General features: G+C 40.8%; 1 protein-coding gene across 4 annotated transcripts in view; it reads left to right on the forward strand.

The window, feature by feature from the left end:
- The window catches only part of NDST2 (N-deacetylase and N-sulfotransferase 2), a 126678-nt gene that overhangs the window by 71512 nt on the left and 36261 nt on the right, over nt 1-18905 (forward strand). For all 4 annotated transcript variants that reach the window (XM_058029332.1, XM_058029331.1, XM_058029330.1 and 1 more), the window contains one exon: nt 4062-4121. The gene's annotated coding sequence lies outside the window, so the exon portion shown is untranslated. The remainder of the gene's footprint in view (nt 1-4061; nt 4122-18905) is intronic.

Genomic DNA, 18905 nt, shown 5'->3' on the forward strand with positions numbered 1-18905 from the left:
TTCCAAGGATGGGACATCCCCAGCTTCTCTGAGCAACCTGTTCCAGTGTCTCACCACTCTCACAGTAAAGAATTTCCTCCTACTATGTTTGAAGCCATTCCCCCATGTCTTGTCACTACATGCCCTTGTAAGTAGTCTGTCTCCATGTTTCTTATAGACTTCCTTCAGGTACTGGAAGGCCACAGTTAAGTCACCCCAAAGTCTTCTTTTTTCCAGGCTGAGCAGTCCCAGTTCTCTTAGTTTTTGCTCACAGCAAAGTGCTCCCTCCCTCTAATCATCTTGGTGGTCCCCCACCTTTTGGACTTGTTCCAACAGGTTGATGTCCTTCCTGTACTGGATATTCCAGAGCTGGATGCAGTGTTTCAGGTGTAGTCTCAAATAAATATGTTAAGGTAGATGTGTTCATGTCAGAACACATCTGTTTTGTTGTCCGATGTCCTTAATTAACTATTTCAAGTATATCCTTGCTGCCTAGTTTCCATTTCTTTCACTTGGAGATGGAAGATTTTGGCAATGAATGCAGTTTTCTGCATGGTCCTTTTTCTTGAGGATTTGCAGTTTCTGACAGTAATATTTTCTGATAATTATTCCTTGGTTTCACTCATTCCCAGATAGCTTTGTCTTTCTTCTTCTCCTTCTCTATGTATATTTTCCTTTTTTCCAGTTTGATTGCTGCAGTCCATCTATACTCTACTTCCTATAACCACTAGAAAGCCAGCCCTATCTTTGTTCATCTTTTTGCAGCTTTGAACTGCAAAACTGCACAATTCTAATAAAGTATTTGTTGAAGGAATACAGACCTTAAGTCGCTGTGGTTTCTATTCTGAATTCTATTTTTTTGCGGAAATTAACTAAAATTTCCACCATTTTGTAAGTAGGGCTTTCTATTCTGTGTCATACTTTCTATTTCTATATTTCTTTCTCTTCTCATATTCCTATAAATATTTGCATGTTTTGACTATATCAAGCTATATTCTCTTTTCCCCATGTATGCTTTATCATTATATATTTTTGCTGTATTTTGGGATTTTAAAATTATTAATATTTTTAAGCTAAGGACAGTGTTTCTTTGGTGTAATTACTACAGAGACATACAGGGTAGAACTGTTGTCTGTCTGGTGTGACTTGGATTGTTTGCCCAGACTGAGGATAAGATCTTCATGGGAAAATAGTTCTGCCTGGTTGGGCTCCTATGTGAATACTATTATTCTGACTAAGAGGACCCTGTTATATTTGATTAGTGTAAATATTAAGGTTTTTATGCTTAAAAAAACCAAGTACCCTTCTCATTTTCCTGAAAGCTGTTTTATCTTGTAATGGTGAAGGGGGACCACACACATGCTCTCATATGTGTCATGGGATTTCCAGGCAGCATCTGTTATACTGAGATTTGGCCTTTATTTTTTCTGGAGTAAAAAAGTAAAGTGAAACTTCCACTGTGACTGGTGATTGAAGAAATAAAGCTGTCAGGAATACAAATGTCACTGCTTATTGAGTCTCTGTATGGTACACACCCTGACTAACAGGAGTTCCTGCAGGAGCCTGCCTGGCTGGCATACCAGCTCCTGAGCTTTCCCACTCCACTGTTATGGCTGGTAAATTTGCAAGTAAATACAAACATGGGAAAAGACACGATGCTTCTGGAGTTAATGACATCCTCCCAAAATCACTTAATTGTGTGCTAGGCAGAGTTTCGTTTCCATTAGTAAATGCTTTGATGCCTAGAGATGAAATGTGGGGTTGCCTCTTCTGTTCAGCATTTGGGAGCTGGTATTAAGCAGCTGTTGATAATGGTGTAATGTACACTTTGTGCTGAGGGCTTTGCAAACATACAGATCTGTTTGCTTCTCAGGGATGACACAGGCACAAGAGTATGTATGGAGGAGGGAAATGGGAAATCATTAGGTAAATTTTTTGCCACCTCACTTGGCTTTCTGTGGAAAGACAACCGTGTCATCCCTTTCACGATGACTTCATGCTCCTTTAATTGAGGTTCTGTAAAATAAATCTTGTAGCAAAATCAGATTTGGCCAAGTCCAGTCTATTTTACTGATAGATTTTTCTGTCTGGTTGATAATATTGCTCTGTTCTTTGTGTTTAATCACTTATCAAGTATTGCGTTCAGTTTAAATTCCCTGTTATGCCATTCAGCTGGCATTAAATTCTGCCACCTTCTTACCAAGCTCTGTTGCATTTCTACTTGTATCTGTTTTGACATGCCTTAGTGGAGAATTGGCACAAAGAGCAGTTTCTTCACCTCCTTCCTATAACAATTTTCTGAGTTTCTGTAAGCAGGAGTAAGTTTAATTTTTAAAAGCTAAAGACAAAGTTATTTGAAACTTACGTTCCTCTCTGAGCGTCTCCCCTGTATTTGCTATCTGCTAATTCTTTTGGGTTTTTTCAAGTTTTCTGTATTCTGGAAAGTAAAATCAACTAGATCAGAGTGATACTGTATCCTGTTCCAAATCAGCATCTTGGTAATAGTTTACACCAGAGAGTGCAAGATACTTTGCAGTGAAACAGAGAGCCAGCCCCTATGGGAAACTTCTATTAAATGCTAGTAGCTGGGTGTTGGTGTATCTGCTTGTGTGGGTCTTACCTACTACCATGAGGGTAGAATTTTATAAATTCTGCTAGTAATTAACTTCCTAATTTGACTGTTTTTCTCAATGACTCTCATGGGATTGTACTGTGAAAAAAACGTTTCTTTAGTTGTCTATTCTTTTTACAGTGAAATCAAACATTCACATCTCCTGTAGTTTAGTTGTTTTGTGGTTTCATCTGGCTGTTCCAATGTTTACACTGGTGTTTTGGGATCTGCGGAGGCCAGGCATGCAGGGCTTCTTATTCTGCTTTCTCAAACTATTTAATGAAGGAAGACAAGAATTATAGATCAAAAGAAAAGAGAAAAATTGTGTCCTGCAGAAGGATAGGTGGTTTTTTTTACTAAACTAATCTTTATCTAACCAGGAAAGAGGAGAAACTTTTGCTCTTGTAATTATGTGAGGAAGGCAGAGAGCTGGGTGTGCTTCGTTATATTTACAGGCAGGGCAAGTGTGGTTCTTGTTCAGTAATTGGCTGTAGAGATATTAAAGATTATTGGAAACTCAAAGGTCAGAACTTTTGCTAAATCAGGGTCTGTGTGAACTGGAAGGCTACAGAGGTACCTGATGTGAAAGATCTGACTTCAGAGGCTGTCCAACAGGTACAGTAAAATTAGAGCAGTCTAGTCTGTGCCCCTCCCTGGGGGTGTTGGTGACTCGTGAGACGCCCCCCTGGCCAGCTGCTCAGTGTGTGTGTACACAGACACATTTCCTGAGCTTCAGCTGAGCTTCACAGAGTGCTGCCATCCCTGTGATCACCAGCCAGGCAGAGGTGTGGAGGAGGGTGTGACTCCCTCCTTGGGGTAGCTTGTTTTTAGTTCACAGTATACCTAATTTTGAAGGCTTTGGGAATAGACTACACAGACTTTGTCACACCATTGAAGTTTTACTGAACTGATTTAGCTGTGGCTAAGACAAAAGAAGGTAACGTGTTATAGTTTGCTTTGTTGGTTGTTTCAAAGACGACATAATTAATGAACAGGTGTGAGAAATCCCTTTCAGATTGTGCTGGCATTTCCAGTTCTCTCAGCTCATACTGAATTTGCTTGTTCTGTGAACTTTCTTTTTCCTTTGTGATTCTAAATCCAGGATCCTGGTTTGTTGACTGGGGGATTTTTCCCCCTGCATTTTTCACTTCTCACCTTGCCCCACTCTTTCTCACTCATGCACAGTTGAGCCTGCTGCAGTGCAGCCCTGTGTCATTGTCTAGTCATTGCCAACATGGCTGTTGTCAGGGCCTCCATCTGTGCTCATGTCCTGTTTAGTGTAATGTAATCATTACCTTGCTTGTGGAGAGCCGAGGTGCTCCTGCTAAGTAAATGTTTACCAACACTGCTGAAGGCTAACTTAGGGAAGAGAGAGAGGGAAAGATTGCTTTAAATGTTGTTTTCTTTTTTGTTTTTTTAAACAGAATCTTGTTTTAAATTTTGTTTTGTCTATTTATTTTTTTTAAAACAGAACCTTGTTCCTGAGTGAAGCAACTGATGAGTGTTTTCCTTCACCAGACTGTGATCAAAGGTAAGTGCACAATCTTTTGCATTTTTATGGACTGATATATTCAGATTTGGTGAGGGGAAGGCCTCAAGTCCTCCTGAGCAGTCTCATGTCAGAAAAGAGACGTGGATTTAGGAGGCTAGACTATTTTGCTGCAGTGTGAAGGTGCACTCTCTTTCATCCCTCTATAAAGAGTTGCAGAGGAAACAATTTCATGTCTCTGGTCTTCAGTTGTACTGTTGTCAGCACAAAGTGGCAGATGAGTTAACTTAGATCAGGGAGGAATTTCTGATGCAGTTCTGGGACTGTAATACTGTGATAGGACTGGGTTGCTTACTGCAAAATATTACTTTATTTAGATGGAGTTATTACTTCCATACCTTCTGGGCAAAATATGGGGCAATGTCATTCATTATCCATTAACTCTGCCTTTGAAAAGAAATGGGAAGGATGTGGGCTAAAAAGCTTTTAAAGTTTCAGGTTTTGCGTTTCACAGAGTCTCTGACCCATGCATAACAGCTGTAAGATCCCTTTGGGAATAACTATTTATGTTCCTCCCAGCATACTGGAACTGCATTCATGACTTAAACCCACAGGAAATATCATAAATGTAATTAAAAATTAAAAGTAGAAATACTGGATTGGTCAAAATTCTGTGCTGAAGTAAAGGAGTCCTACTTTCTTTCTCCCCTCTTTTCTGTCTGGATGAATAGTGAGGGAAGGTTATTCTTGTGGAGTTTATTTAGTATATATGTTTGAATACTGCACTCTAATGTAGCAAAAAAGCACTGTTCTGCCAGGTTGTCTGACGGAAAACTTGCAGAGATTCAGCCTCCTGTAATATTTATGATTTTCAGGTGCTAATATACTTACAAAAGTGTTAATCCTGTCTTAGGAGTGGAAGTTCCTACAATCAGTGCAGTAGAAAGACTGATTATGTGGTCCAGTGAAAGGTTCTTAGATTGTTTTCTTGGAAAGACAGGGATGATTTAGTTCTGTATATGTGCTGAACAAATCTGATTGAAATACTTTTTCATGCCTTAAAGAATGCCGTATGGATTTCTCAGATTGCTTTATTTGAGTAGACCACTATGGCTTTAACTGCAGAAAATCAGGGGCAGAGAAGGGAGGATGGAACTGCTCGTGACTTAGGCGAGTAGCCTGGGTTTATGGAAAGGAGATTACAGAGCTGGTGCTTAGTGCTGAGTTCCAGTGTACAGTAGCTGAGGTGGTGAGGAAAGGAAACGTGGATATGCTGAAACAAAGACTTTGGGCTCTTTGAGCCCTACGTAGGCCACAATTCTAAATTCCTTTGTATGTCAACTAGAAGCTGAACTTCACTGAATTTTCTTGTTAAGGCTCTGATACTGTTGCCCAAATGAAAGATTTCTTCCCAGGCTGATTTCCACCCAGATCTCACTTTCTTTTGGCAGCCACTCACACTGCAGCTTTATGCTTTTTCACAACCCTAACCATAACCCTGAGTTTTCTACAGACGTGTAGACAAAAGTCCTTCGGTCTTGGTTGGATAAAAGGATTTTGGAAGAGAGGTATGACCTATGTAGGTGATGTGGCCTTGTTATCATAACTCCTTTCAGTGTGATTCAAATACTAAATCTTGTCTCCTGTAAACTTTTTATCAGTTTTGCAGGTGATATTTGCAGAGAGACTAGTAAAGGAACAAAAATTACTTGAAATGTGTGATACATGTTTGTATACTTGCAGTACATTCTTGTGAAGAGTAAACTGGTAGAAGAAGCTGCAGCTAAGATTGCAAACTCGAGGTTTTAAAAAGAATAAATTGCGCAATAATTTGATGTGGAGCAGAATGAGTGTGTAGTGACCACATTAGCATTCTAGTCAGCTTGAATAGTGATGTACTTCCAGAGACATTTGGTGTAACTTTCACATTGATAGATATTCATAATAAGTGAGAGAGTCAAAATATTAATGAAACACTTCATGTGTTCTGCTAGTGTCAGTGTGTATATGACAGCATGGCTAGAAGAGCAAAGGGAGAGCAATGTTTGACTTAAGGTAGAGCCACAGTAAATTGCTACTACACCACTGATTTCATTGACACAAAGGGTAGAAAATGGGACAGACAGTAGAAATGTAGAAATTACAGGAGATGGAAAGGGGACCATGCAGTTAGAATATACAGCCAGGCAGTCCATACAGAATCCATTTCACTCTACATAAAAGCAGAGTTATTGGAAATTTTAAGTTATTATTATTAATTTAAAAGTGGAATTTAGGCTTTCCTTGTACTGGTACATGGTTAGTTCATCCTTAGCAATACTTACTAATTGCTTAAGACTAATGTCTTAATGCTTCTTGCCTATGCCAGCAATATCCCACAGTTAAATTACAGAGAGTGCCAAAATGCCTGTAGCATACTTTTCAAAAAACATTTATTTTCCCAAAAGTCTTTATTTTCCTGTGAGATATCTCAACTCTATTCAGTTGTAGCAGAAATAGAGGGGCAAATAACTTCTTTTCTATTATATTTTAACTTTTTCTTGTTCCTACCTGTGTTTGTTTTGTTAGTTGGTTCTAATGAGGATTTGTCTGCCAGGTCAGTCACCTTTGCAGTCACCAGTTCTTCATCTCCATGTCTGGAGCACGTTGCAGTAAACCAGTTCCTCTGAAACTTTGTGGAATTGACCTAATATTATCAAAGGGGTGCTGTCATCGAAGCATCTCCAGAGGTGTGCTAGTTTATTTAAATAGTGTGCCTTCCTGACATTGTGCCACATTTATTCAATAGGGATGAATTCTAGTGCTTGGACAGGATTTAGTTTTAAACATTTCAATTAGCTTATTGGTCTGGCATTTGAGAACTGGCACATTCATTGTGGATTTTTGCCAGCTACAATTTACATCATTTTTAAGGATTGGCTATTGCTGAAGATGAGTCTGTCAAGTATTAAATATTAATACAAAAATTAATTAACTACCTGAAATTGTAAGCACTATGAAGTGGAAAGACCATGTAAGACTAGTAACTGCATAGCCATACCCACTAACCTCGTTATCCTTTCCTCCATTTAAGCATACTTTGTCCCCAAGTGGGCCTTGGAGATCTGTGAGGTAAGAAATGTGAGCACAGCTGAACAGAAACAAATAATTAATTACAAAGCAGAAGGGCATGACTTAGGGTGTTTTGTGGGGGCCTGTTCCTCCCTTCTGGATGTATCATCTGTTTGTCAATTGAATGGCTTAACTCTGACCCTTTTTACCCTGTTCATCATGCATTTTAAATGAATATCATGGCTGGGGAATGCTGCGTTCAATATATTAATTTTCCCCTCCCTTAACATGGAAGATTAAAAGTAACACATTATTGTTAGGTTTTCTTCTATAAATGCAGATGCATATTCTTCCTTTCTTTCACCTTCTTTCACAAAATGATTCATGTGCTTAATATATTACAAAACTCTGTTAGTCTCTCAGATTTTATTTACTGTATCTGGTATTAAAGTTGTTGGTCCAAGGATCCACACCAAACTGCCAAGGTCTGTCTGAAGGCCATGCTTAAAGGCTTCAGAAATCAACTTATGTTTTGATTATGGACAACTTGGAGGGCTTCCCAGAAAAGACCTGGGCAGCTGACAGTTAAGAGATGAATATTGCTTCCATTGATTTTTACATTTGTTCCTGCAACTGCTGTGCACCAGCCTGTTGTGAGTGTACAGCACGAGCTTGGAGCTGAGGTAAGTCAGAAGACAAAGGTGACCCCAGCGCAGCAGTGCCACCACTGATGGGGCACAGTTCCACAGGGTCTGAGCATGGCAGGCAGAGCTGGCCCCTAGTGACAGGGTTTGTTGACACTCCCAGCTAAGAGGGAGCAATGAGGTTCCATCCAGGAGTTTAAGATGGGGCTGGAGACAAAGCAGCATTGTGGGTCCAAAGGCCACCCAGGAGACAGGGCCAAAGACAGAGCTGGGTTCACGTTACACCATGTATATGAGGGATCTTTCCAGAAGAAGAGCTTCCTAAAGCCTAAGTCAGTCCAGGAGGTGAAGCCAGAGGCAGGGCTGCAGACTGGTGTACCTGCAGCAAAGTTCAGGCAGAGAGCAGGGGGCCAGGCCCAGCCTTAAATCAGAGTGCAGAGGGAGTGTATGGAGGTCCACTTGAGAGTAGTCCATGTCATCAAAGGCTGATGGTGCCTCAGGTACTGACACCTTTAGTTTCTTAATGGGATGAAGGGTTGTTTGTTCCCTCTACTGCCATCTCACACGAATTTTAATTATATAACTGGTACCAATTACAAAGCCTCTTTGTTTCACTGAAGAAAAAGAAAAGTTTTCACTCACATGTTTTTTCTGGCTTCAGAAATTGTTGCCTTGCTGGATAGGCACTCATTCCAAATGGAGTGGATAGTGGTTCACTTGTCTCCTGCTGTTAGAGACAGAGGTGTGCTTTTAGGATACAGACCTTTTGGTGTTTGTTTGTTTTGCTTTGTTTTGTTTCCCCTCTTAATTCCAACATCAGCTACAACCAGAGTGGCAGGAAGGACCTGTTCAAGAACCACTCTTGTTTTCTGTTTCAGTGCCAGGACAAAAAAAAGGATAATGTGATATATCTGTCTTTGATTGAATTTCAGGTAGGGTAGATTTCACCAGAGGTGACATGAACATTCAAGCCAACTAGAAATTTACCAAAATATGTGCAAATAAAATTACTTGATTGAAGCTGAAGAGTTTCTACCTACTCAAGTCTGCAAAGTTGATCTCCTTTCTCAGCTCAATCCCAGCCTCCATTCTGGCAATGTTCACATGACTTCTTAAGGCAATAAGCTCTTGTTGGGTTTAATTGTAGTCTTCCTTGTGCTTTGGGTGGATCTCTGTTATCCTTAGTTAAAGAGGAAATTCAGGAGAGGAAACTGTTCTTCTGTTAACAAGCAGATATTGGCTGGGTTAAGTGCATCCTTGAATCTTCTATCCCTTCCACAGCTGCTAAGATGCATGAGAAGTTTTACCTTCTCCCTTAGTGATCCCTAGGGATCTGAGTTGTGCCCAAGTATCTTTTTGAAAAGAGCTAAGGTAATATATACTCTCTATCAATATTTGGGTGAGGAAGAACGGAGAAACTCAAAGGAAATAAACTTTTTTCAACTACTAAGTGCAGTATTTAAGTACCTCAATAGTAATCTATCTTTGCTGGAATTTTTTCAGGGAAATTTACACACAAATATGTTTGGTCTTCACTGGCTTCAGTGAGAATTTCAAGATTTATGGGACTGGCTACATTATATCCTGTGTGTTGTCTTCAACTGTGAATATGGTAAATTGAGTTAATGAGATGGTGGACAGAGCCCTTGGGGGGACAAGATCTGTGAACAGGGTAGACTGGGGATGGGGAGGGTGTGTGTGTGTGTGTGACTGAAGAACTTGGGTGAGTAATTCTTACTTGGCACTTTACCATAAACCATTCTAGATTTATGTCTTCCTCTCTGGAGTTTAAGATAGAGCTATCAGTGCTACTGTGTCATGATGACTTACAACTAAGGCTTGATCAAGAAAAAAATTTCAAATAATGTAAGCTAAGCACATGTCTTACTGTGTCTTGGTAGCCAGAACCATTTAGGCCTTCACTGTTTCTCAGGTGAAATCAGTGTGAAAACCATAATAAACCTGAGGTATTTTGAAAAACATGTAATAGAAAAACATACCCTTTAAGCATGGCAGGGCATGAACAATGTGTTTTGTCCAGCTGTTTAAAGTGAAAATTCAAGTAAACATTGTAGTATAGCTCAATGAATGAGAGGCATCCGAGAGGATTATCAAGTGTCCTGCTTTATGAAGTTAGGATTTTAGTATACAGATTTGCTCGGACAGTTGGATTTTGCTATTTTTTTATTTAATGTTTCAAGATTGGGTTATTTACAATCTAAGGCCACTTAGTTGAAACGTATTTACTTTGGTATCATGTGCTCTTTTAAGCTGATATAAAACCCAGCAAGCAGTTTGGATTTTATCAACATCTTAGAAATTATGCCATGATACAGTATGACCCTGGTGAGGTGGAAATACTGCAAATACTGTTAACATTTTTGTAAAAACCATGATTCTTTTTTAAGGTGTAGGGACTCTAAAATACATCTTTCTTTCTCTGAATTGTTGGTTCTGATTTTTAGATGAGTTTTCCAGATTATGGGTGTTAGAAGTAGAGGAAAGATACTGGCTGGTCCATGAATACTGCAGCATGCACAATTTCAGCCAGTGACAGAAGAGAGACTTTCATCTGAATCATGACTAGATATTTTGAATTTGTTTTCATTTTTCTGGGCATTACCCTCACAAAAATTACCTTTTCAATCTGTTTTAATTCACAAATCAAAAAAAAAAATTACCTAATAAAGATACTGACATCTTTACATGGAATTAAAGCTTCTGAGGATTGGCTTAATTTTCTTGGTGATGTTTTCTTGGACCCCTCAGAAGTAGTCTGCTGATTCTGGTGGAGACCCTCTGCTCTGGTGTTGTGTGATTCTGCAGTTGTGCTCCTGCTGTCTCTGTGATTAAAATGCATTGAGTAGCAAATATAAAGATCATGCAGTAGTGTCTGAAAGGCCTTGTATATCACAGTCAGCACTGGGCATGTTATTGAAAGACCTACAGGGTTATCCCAATGAGTAGGAAGCTGCCTGGAAGGGGAGACTGTCCTTAAATTGAGCAGCAGTAGAGACTGTTTGTTAACTGGTAGTAATATTCGTCATTTCCCCTTTGTTTCCAGGGCTCTTTGGAAAACATCACCACAAGCCAACACTGTGCAGAGCTGCATTATTGTGTTGTGGTAGGGTAATTAGGACTGAACTGTGTAGAAAAATACCATTGAAATCTCACCAGAACTACCTGCTGGCATTAAGACTGTAGTTCATGTACTTGCCCCTAAATGGTGCTTAACCTCAATTGGGCTAAGTTATTCCTCTGGTTGCCATTGATCTAGGGAGCAATGTGGAGTAGTTGGGCAGGAGGTTTGGTTAAGGAGGATGAAGAAGAGGAAGTCTAACCTTTGAGAGAAATACTGAAGTTGTGACTTTAGGCAGCGAGCAAAAGTTAATTGTCTTCATGTATATGGAGCAGTAGTAATTCTTCTTTCTAATGTTTTCTAAACTAATAGATTTGAAAAGATTATCAGCAAGTGTCCAGTAAGCCTAAATCTCTATAAAACACTGGAGACTGGAGAAAGGTGTATTAAGTGTATAGTGGAAACCCATCATGAAAATCTCAGTTATTCTAAAAACTGGTTCTTTGTTGTGTGGAGTCAGAAATTTCTGTCATCTTTGTGATTAGTGGAGTATCAAGAGATTTCCAACATCTGCTGTTTGCATACTGCAGCTTGAATGGAAAGGGTTTGTTTACTGGCATAGATGAGAGCTCAAAAATGTAATGCTTTTAGGTTATGATTCTATGAAAATTTTTGTCAGCATTATCCATCTGCAGTTCACAAAGGCTTGCAGATTCGCAGTGCTGCATTGTAGCATGACATGTATGTGAGATGATTTTTTTTTTTTTTTGAACGAGGCAAAATAGAGAATTGTCTCCTCTCTTAGATGTGGAAACAACATTTTTCAAAGGAGCTCAACTTCCATTTATCTTTCATTGATTGATTAGAACAGCAGCTCTAGTTTTATGTGTGTAATCCTTATCCCTCAGCACCTCGTCTTTTATTCACCACTTAGCAATAAATATCTTTGTGGCTATGTGCTTTCCCTTTTGAAATACTTCAGTGCTTTTTTTCCGTTTTCATATTAAAAAAGTGAATGAAGAATTTGTGCTTTTTTTGTAATATAAGGTAATGTAATGTTTTTGTGATATATCTTCTAGGATTAAAAAACACTGAGCAAATCTTTCTGCCATTGTAGGACAGAAAGAATACCTATTGTGTGCCTATTCAGAATTAGTTTTATTGTTAATTCAAAAGGAAAGTAATTTACTCTTAATAAACATTTTAAAACATTTTCTGCCTTAGCTTCCAGGAGTTTTTTTTTGGTCCTGTCAAAACAATGAGACAGTAGGAAATATCTTTAAGGCAGACCTTAAAGCTGGACATTCTACAAAAGCAGGTTAAATTATAGTAGGTAAACCCAAGAGCCTGGTGCTTGACCCTTGTTTCTGATTTTAGTTTTTAGTTTGTTATCGTCAGGATAAAATTTTTAGGAGGTGCTTTTTTCACCTTATAACAGAGATGGCATTTGATGAATCAGTGAGATTCAGGCCTCTTCCAGAGTGCTCTCTAGTACCCTGCAACATTCCATTGCATTAAGGTCGCCCTGTCTTGCTACAGCAGTGTTTGCTGTGCACTGTCAGCTCCTGTTATAGGAACTGCTCTAGAGATGTGTGCTAGTATGTCATCCTGTCTGAAAACCCTCTACTCCCAAACCCTGACTGGCAAGGGATACAACTTTGAGCATACCTGAGGCATTGCATCTTTGAAGAGCAGAGTATGCTGCTGTGCTAGGAAGTGCCTCCTTTCCTGCCTGTCTCTCTGCTTCTCTACAGCACCGTTTCCTGTTACCTTTTGAAGTAGAGAGCCCCTCTTGTGCCAGGCTTTCAGGAGTTTAGCTCCTGCCCACCCCCCAACCATTGCTACCAAAAGTGCTTACATAGGGACAGAGCATAATCTGAGATTTATGTATTTGTTCTTTTAACATGTTAATTTTTTTTAGTGGTGCACAAGAAGGTGATTTTTCTTTGTCCCTCTGTAGCTTTATTCCAGTCTCCAGATTCCAATAATAGTGTCTGAATATACATAGTTGATTTGCTCCCTGCACCGCCCCAAATGAGATCAGTTCCCTGAGTGAATCTGCAAGCCACATTAGGGCAAGAGAAGCAATTTACTGCTGCTGAATACATTTTCTGAGTGTAGTTTCTTTCATCTTGTCAGCTTGTCAGTCAGAGGCATCCATAAACCCGTGACAGCTTCAGAAGATGAACTCTGGCAGCAGGCTGTCAGGGTGCCAGGCACTGCTGTCTGTGGGCTCCCTTTTTTCGCTCTCCCCCTTTGCCTGCCTTGCTTGCTGTCCCTCTGCCTGCCAGCCTCTCTCTTCTCTGTCTCCCTCCTCTTCCCCCACTCACTCCCCACCTCCCTCTACCTTACTGATGTGGGTTTAGGTGCTGCTGTTCTTGGTGGTGGCACCTTTACAGTTAGCTCCTTCACCCTTGCCACTGGAACAAAAGGAGAGCTGGCTGCCCATGGTGCAGCACCTGCCTTTGCAGCCTGGGTAGTGACAGGGAGGGAAGTGGGGCGCTCTGCGTGCTCGCCTGCCTGCGCCAGCAGTGAGCTTGTTCAGTCACTTTGCTATAAATGCCTTTGAGCTGCTGCCAGATCCCATTGTCTGCCGTGCAAATGGAGTTCAGCGCCCCACCGTGATTTGATGCACAGTGTGTAAGAGGAGGAAGGAATGGAGGAGCCTTTCCCACCCTGAGTCGCATCTCGAATCTGCCGTGTGCCATGAGAAGCTGAGCACTGGACCATGCCTTCCTTTGCACTGGACCATGCCTTCCTTTGCACACCATCTTCCTTACTTTCCTCTCATTGTTCCTGAGATTTCAGGGAGTGACATGGAAGCTTTTCAGAGAGGAGCTGCAAGGCAAGATAGATTCTGGGGGGAAGGGAGCTGTGCTTTTGGATTGTTTACGTGGGACTGTGCTTTGCCCACCACCTACCTGTAGCTGCTGTATGGTGTAGTAGTCGTTAATGATGCTTATGCTCAGCACTAACGTGCTCTTTTTAATAGCATGAATTTATTTACATTTTTCCATTTGCCTGTGCTTAAAATTACAGCATCCTTAGGTTGACAAAATGTCAGAGATTTTGGCAACACTGATTAAAGGGAAGGCAGCCACTGGTACTAATGGTTTATCCATCTACCAACTGTGCAGCCCAGCTGCCCTTCCCCAGAAAGGCCAGCTCACTGTATGATTTTTGTGAAGACCACTTCTTAGGCTTTCTTGCTTTCCATTTGGCTCTGTGTCTTTCCTTGGGTTGCTGACTGTCTGACCTCTCTGGATAGAGTAACTGCATGTAAGGATTTCACTTTTAAAGGTAGGAATTTGAATCTTTGTGCCTATCTACGCTGTTACTTGTCTAAGTGCTACCTAGGTTGTTACAAGAAAACACTGTTTTCTTTCATGCCTTGCTGTTTGACTGCTTGTTAACCAGTCATTATCTGCAAGGACAATGCTTTGAGAGGAGGATGGAGGAGCTGCTATTCAGTGACTGTATTAGGCAGTGCACTAAGTGGAGTTGGCAGGGCTTGTATCTCATACTGATATGCCTGCTATAGTTCTTTGCTCATTAAGCTCTTTGTTAGTTCCTTCTCCTCTGCCTCCCCTTGCTCTCCTTTTCCCTCCCCACAGAATGTCTCTGCATCTAACCTTGCTGCTGGGTTAAATTCATGTTCTGAAATGTGCTGGAGGAGGATGAAATCTGGCCTGTGATGAACTGGTGGCTCATTACTGCACTTGAGTAGCACGGGGAAGGTGGTTGTAGCTGCACACGCCTTTGCCTAGGCTGCTGCTCATGATGCACTATAAATAGACACTCCCTTGAACCTTCATTGTCTTGGCTACCTGACTGGTACGTGAAGAGATCTCAGCAATATTGGTAATTGATGAAATCACTGTAAAGATCAGACCCATTATAGAGAAGATCTAAAAAAATCAGAAGATGCCTTACATGTTTTCTGAGGACTAAACCACAATTATTAGTGTTGTGTCACACAGCAATCTAAATTCTCGTTTGCATCTCAAGAGCAAAGCTAGTTCTGCTTAGTTAATATTTAGCAAGATGAAAGGTTAGAAATTGAAATTTTTATACATACTATTTTTCCTTTAACCACAGACTAGTAAATGATGATCCTTTGGTTAACAGTGTGTTAGATTCCCATTATTTTTTTAGTTTCTTGGAGAAGAGATTCAGTTGGAACACTGAGGATTTTTCTGGTCATTAAGAAACTTCTTGATCCTTGAGCTGACATGTAGCTGCCATTCTCTTGGTCAAGGCACATTAAACAGAATTTGGGTCTTTGAAAATATTCTTTTATTAACCAGTCACGTTCATGTCAATAGTACAGATGCTTCTGAAATTTGGCCAGACACTGCAGATGTAGAAAGCAAGAGCATGGCCTGGAGCATAGACTTGAGACTTTTCACCAGGCCTCTTTTGTTAATGGTCTTTGGTTTTTCATTTTAAAGTAACAAATATAAGTTACATGGTTAGCCTGCATTGTAAGCATCAGTGTAGACCGTTGCTCTCTAAAACCTGCCCTCACAAATGTGACTTTATGGAAGAGTAGACACAGTTTTCAATTACCTTCTCTACCGTTCCCCTTCACTCCCCAAATTCAGCTCATAAAGGATGAGGAAGGGTGATGATCTCTGTTTAAGTGATGTCATATGTTAGCTAAAATTGCAGTGAGTTTTTTTCCATATTGTTTTAGGATGTGGCCTTTCCATAAGCCATCCAGTTCAAGAATCCCAAAGATATCAAGAAAAGGTACATTTTGATAGGCATACTTAACCAAAAGAGAGCCAAAGAACCTTGCTGAAGGGCTGCTGCTGACTCCAAAAATCTTGAATCTTACTTCACTGCTGGAATTGTCAGACAGCCTCCTATGTGGCTTTTCAGCTTTGATGATTTGAAGGAAATTACTAAAAATAGAAATGATCTTTCAATATAAACATTCTCTTTTCTCTAAACCATTAGAAATGCTGTATTAACTGTTCACCTTAGATGAAATATAACAGAAAGTTGTTAACCCTGCTGCTGTCCTTCCTGTGGAAGAACAGTGTTAGGCACAGCAAAAGGCTGCAGTGTGTCAGAGGTGTTTCAGGGATACAGCAGCCGTTTGCCTCAAGGCACAGTTAAGCTCACATTGCAAGGCCCCTGTTCAACCTGGTGTTACCACTTGGGTATATATAGATGTGTCCCTGTTGTTGTACCTCCTTTCACACCTGGACCTTGCTGAATTTTTCTTGCAGCAGGATGAAGTGCCAATTGTAGAGCAGCGCTGGACAGGAGCAGGTATTGGAGCAGTTATCGCTCTGTGGGGCACCTGTTTTCTGATGCTTTGTGATGGAGTCACCTGGTGCAGTAGTAGAAGCATTCGGTTATGTTTGAAAGCTGGGACCTTTGTCTTATTCTCTGCAACGCTAAAAAGAAAGTGATGGTTTCAATAACCTTGTTTCAAAAGAGACACTTGATAGTGCTCATTTGTAAAAAATGTTGGGTTGTTGGAAAACAGGAGGGAGAGGATGTAAAGAGGGAAGGTCTGCAGATTAAGCCTACTTGCACACATTATGATGAGCCCAGGCATGAAGTGAAAGGAAAACTCTGAGCTCTTCATTATCTAATGCTCTCTTAGGGCAATAACAAATCCACTATGGAGTCAGCAAGCGCAGCCTAGGGGCTTGTGATGAGGGAGCACACATTGTTCTTGGAATATGGCTGCTGCTGGAATATTTCACTGCAAATATAAAGCCACTTTTAATGCAAAATATTCCTCAAAGGAATTTGGTTTTGTAGCTTGCTATTTGAAAAGCTGCTTTCAGTCAATGTGATACCTTCTTCCAAACAAAAGGCTGTGAAGTTAGGTATTGTATGAACATAGCATAGTCTTGCTTTTTCATACCCCTTATATGAACTAAGATTATGCAGAGACTCTCCTTTTTGGAACTGAAAAACCCAAAGAGAGATGTTTACCCCTCTCTGCTTTAGTGTGTTGTAGCTTTTCAGTCTTTTTCTAGTGCTTAGTGACCACTCTATATTGTGTGCTTCATTTCAGAATAAGTAAATAATTTTTATACTGAAAATTCAAATGCAGAATATATTTGTGTGAAGGCCAAAGTGTCTTCCTGGGGATAGGGATGAGAATGTGGGAGAGCACATAATAAAAACCTCCAGAGTCTCCCACTGATAGATTGTTTGGTTTGTATTTCTATAAGGAGCAGGGGATAGAAGATAAGGTGTTACTTCTGAGGTGGAAGCATTCATGGCATTGATTCAGCCTGCAGATGTTAACATCAGTTGGTGGACTACTCTGTTTAGCGTTGTGGAGGAAAGTGGAACTCTCCCATAGACATAGAGGACTCCTATATGTCCTCTCTATTTGTATTCTTAGCAGAGTATTTGCAGAGTCTAAGGTGATTCTTCATATAAGTAGTTTGACCTAAAATAAACTCTCTGTCTTCCCTCTTTTCAATAAATTCAATGTCACTGCCTGTAGTTTAACCTCCGAGGTGGCTCTTGTTGAATGAATGCGATTCCCGTTTTGATGCAAATAACAGCAGTGAAGCAAAGGAAATGCATGAGACCCTGGAAAATGCAGTGGAGGGGAAGAGAATTTTCACATCTTCCTTGGTTTGTTGTCAGCAAACCAAGCTGAGTTACAGTCCTTCTGCTAATTGAGAACTGATGGAGAATTTTGGACTTTCTGTCTGTCTCGGATCTGGTTCTTTGGAGTGTTTGCAGTAGAGCAGCAAGTGGTGGCAATCCCACCCTTATCACTGTTTTGAAGTTTGTGTTTTACCCAGGTAACACCAGGATACCAATTCATTCTGATACATTCACAAAGTGCTGTAGAGACATTGATGCTCAGCGTCTTTGTGTCATGTGATTCCCATTTTCCGGATGGATTTCCAGAATGTGTAACCGCATCAAGGCAAAAGTGGAGTAAAGGACTGAAGTCAGCTGGGGAATTCATTACCCTTGAACTCCCTAGCGTTTAGGATGATGTCTGACTCCCTCCCAGAGAGTACATGACGAAATCTCACTGTCTTAAAGATTCTTTGAACCCATTTCTTCTGTTTGTGGACCAGTGCACAAAGAGAAATTAAGATTTATATGTCCCACCCTGTCTCATCTCCTGTGATAATGCTTTGTTTGTCCTTTTGTTCTTCTAACCCTGCAAAAACAGAAAGACAGAAACCAAACAGGGCACTGAAGTTTCTCTGGCAACTCCTAATGTTGGTCTCTTGAACACAGAATCCTCACCTGTAGCTCATCTGTGGAGTCTTCCTCTCTGAATGCTTTGGGAAATTGGCATTCAGGTGAGAGGACAAAAATTGGGTCCTTAATTTATGTATGCAGGAATTAGAAAACAGTCATCGTGTCTAACTCTGGAGGAGCTGAGTGAGGGTAGCAGAAAGCTGAAAGTTATCATGTTTTCAGGCTGAAAACTTGATAACCCTTAACCCATGCCCTGTGGCACTGCTGCCCAGGGACGGCCTGGCTGAGCACAGGGACACCAGGGCTTGAGACCAAGGCCGTGTCCCTGGGTTTCCTGAGGCTGAAATGACCAATGTGTTTGTCAAACTGTCACCTTGTGTGGCTGAGGAAGAGAATGATGTTCAGGTCTGCTCTCCTGGGAGGGATGGGGTGATACTGGTGAATTTCCACTGTTCTCCATGCCCCTCTCAGCTGAGAGGGAGGTCAGGCAGCAAAGCTGGCACCTGGCAGGCAGAGAGGAGGCTGGGTTCCATCCAGTGGCAGGCAGCTGCCTCATGATGCTGCCTGGTCGTGTCAACTAAATTGTTTGGAAAAATTCAGGCAGGCAATGGGGAATATGGGCAAAAATAAACAGGAAACCACTGGGGCAGGATTCTTGCTGTAGGTACCAAGATGTCAGCAGGTCCTCTGAATGTGGTTTCTGTTAAGACTTGCATTCACAGATATGCTGCAAGTCACTTAGCACTTCACGGGAGAGTGGGGACAAAGTCAAAGCATTTCAAATTACTGCAGAAGGACTAACCCAGATTCATAGTGAACACTGAATTTTACAGGCTTCATTTCTTTGTT

This window comes from Melospiza georgiana, chromosome 8 (genome assembly GCF_028018845.1).
Source record: "Melospiza georgiana isolate bMelGeo1 chromosome 8, bMelGeo1.pri, whole genome shotgun sequence".
Taxonomy (NCBI): domain Eukaryota; kingdom Metazoa; phylum Chordata; class Aves; order Passeriformes; family Passerellidae; genus Melospiza; species Melospiza georgiana.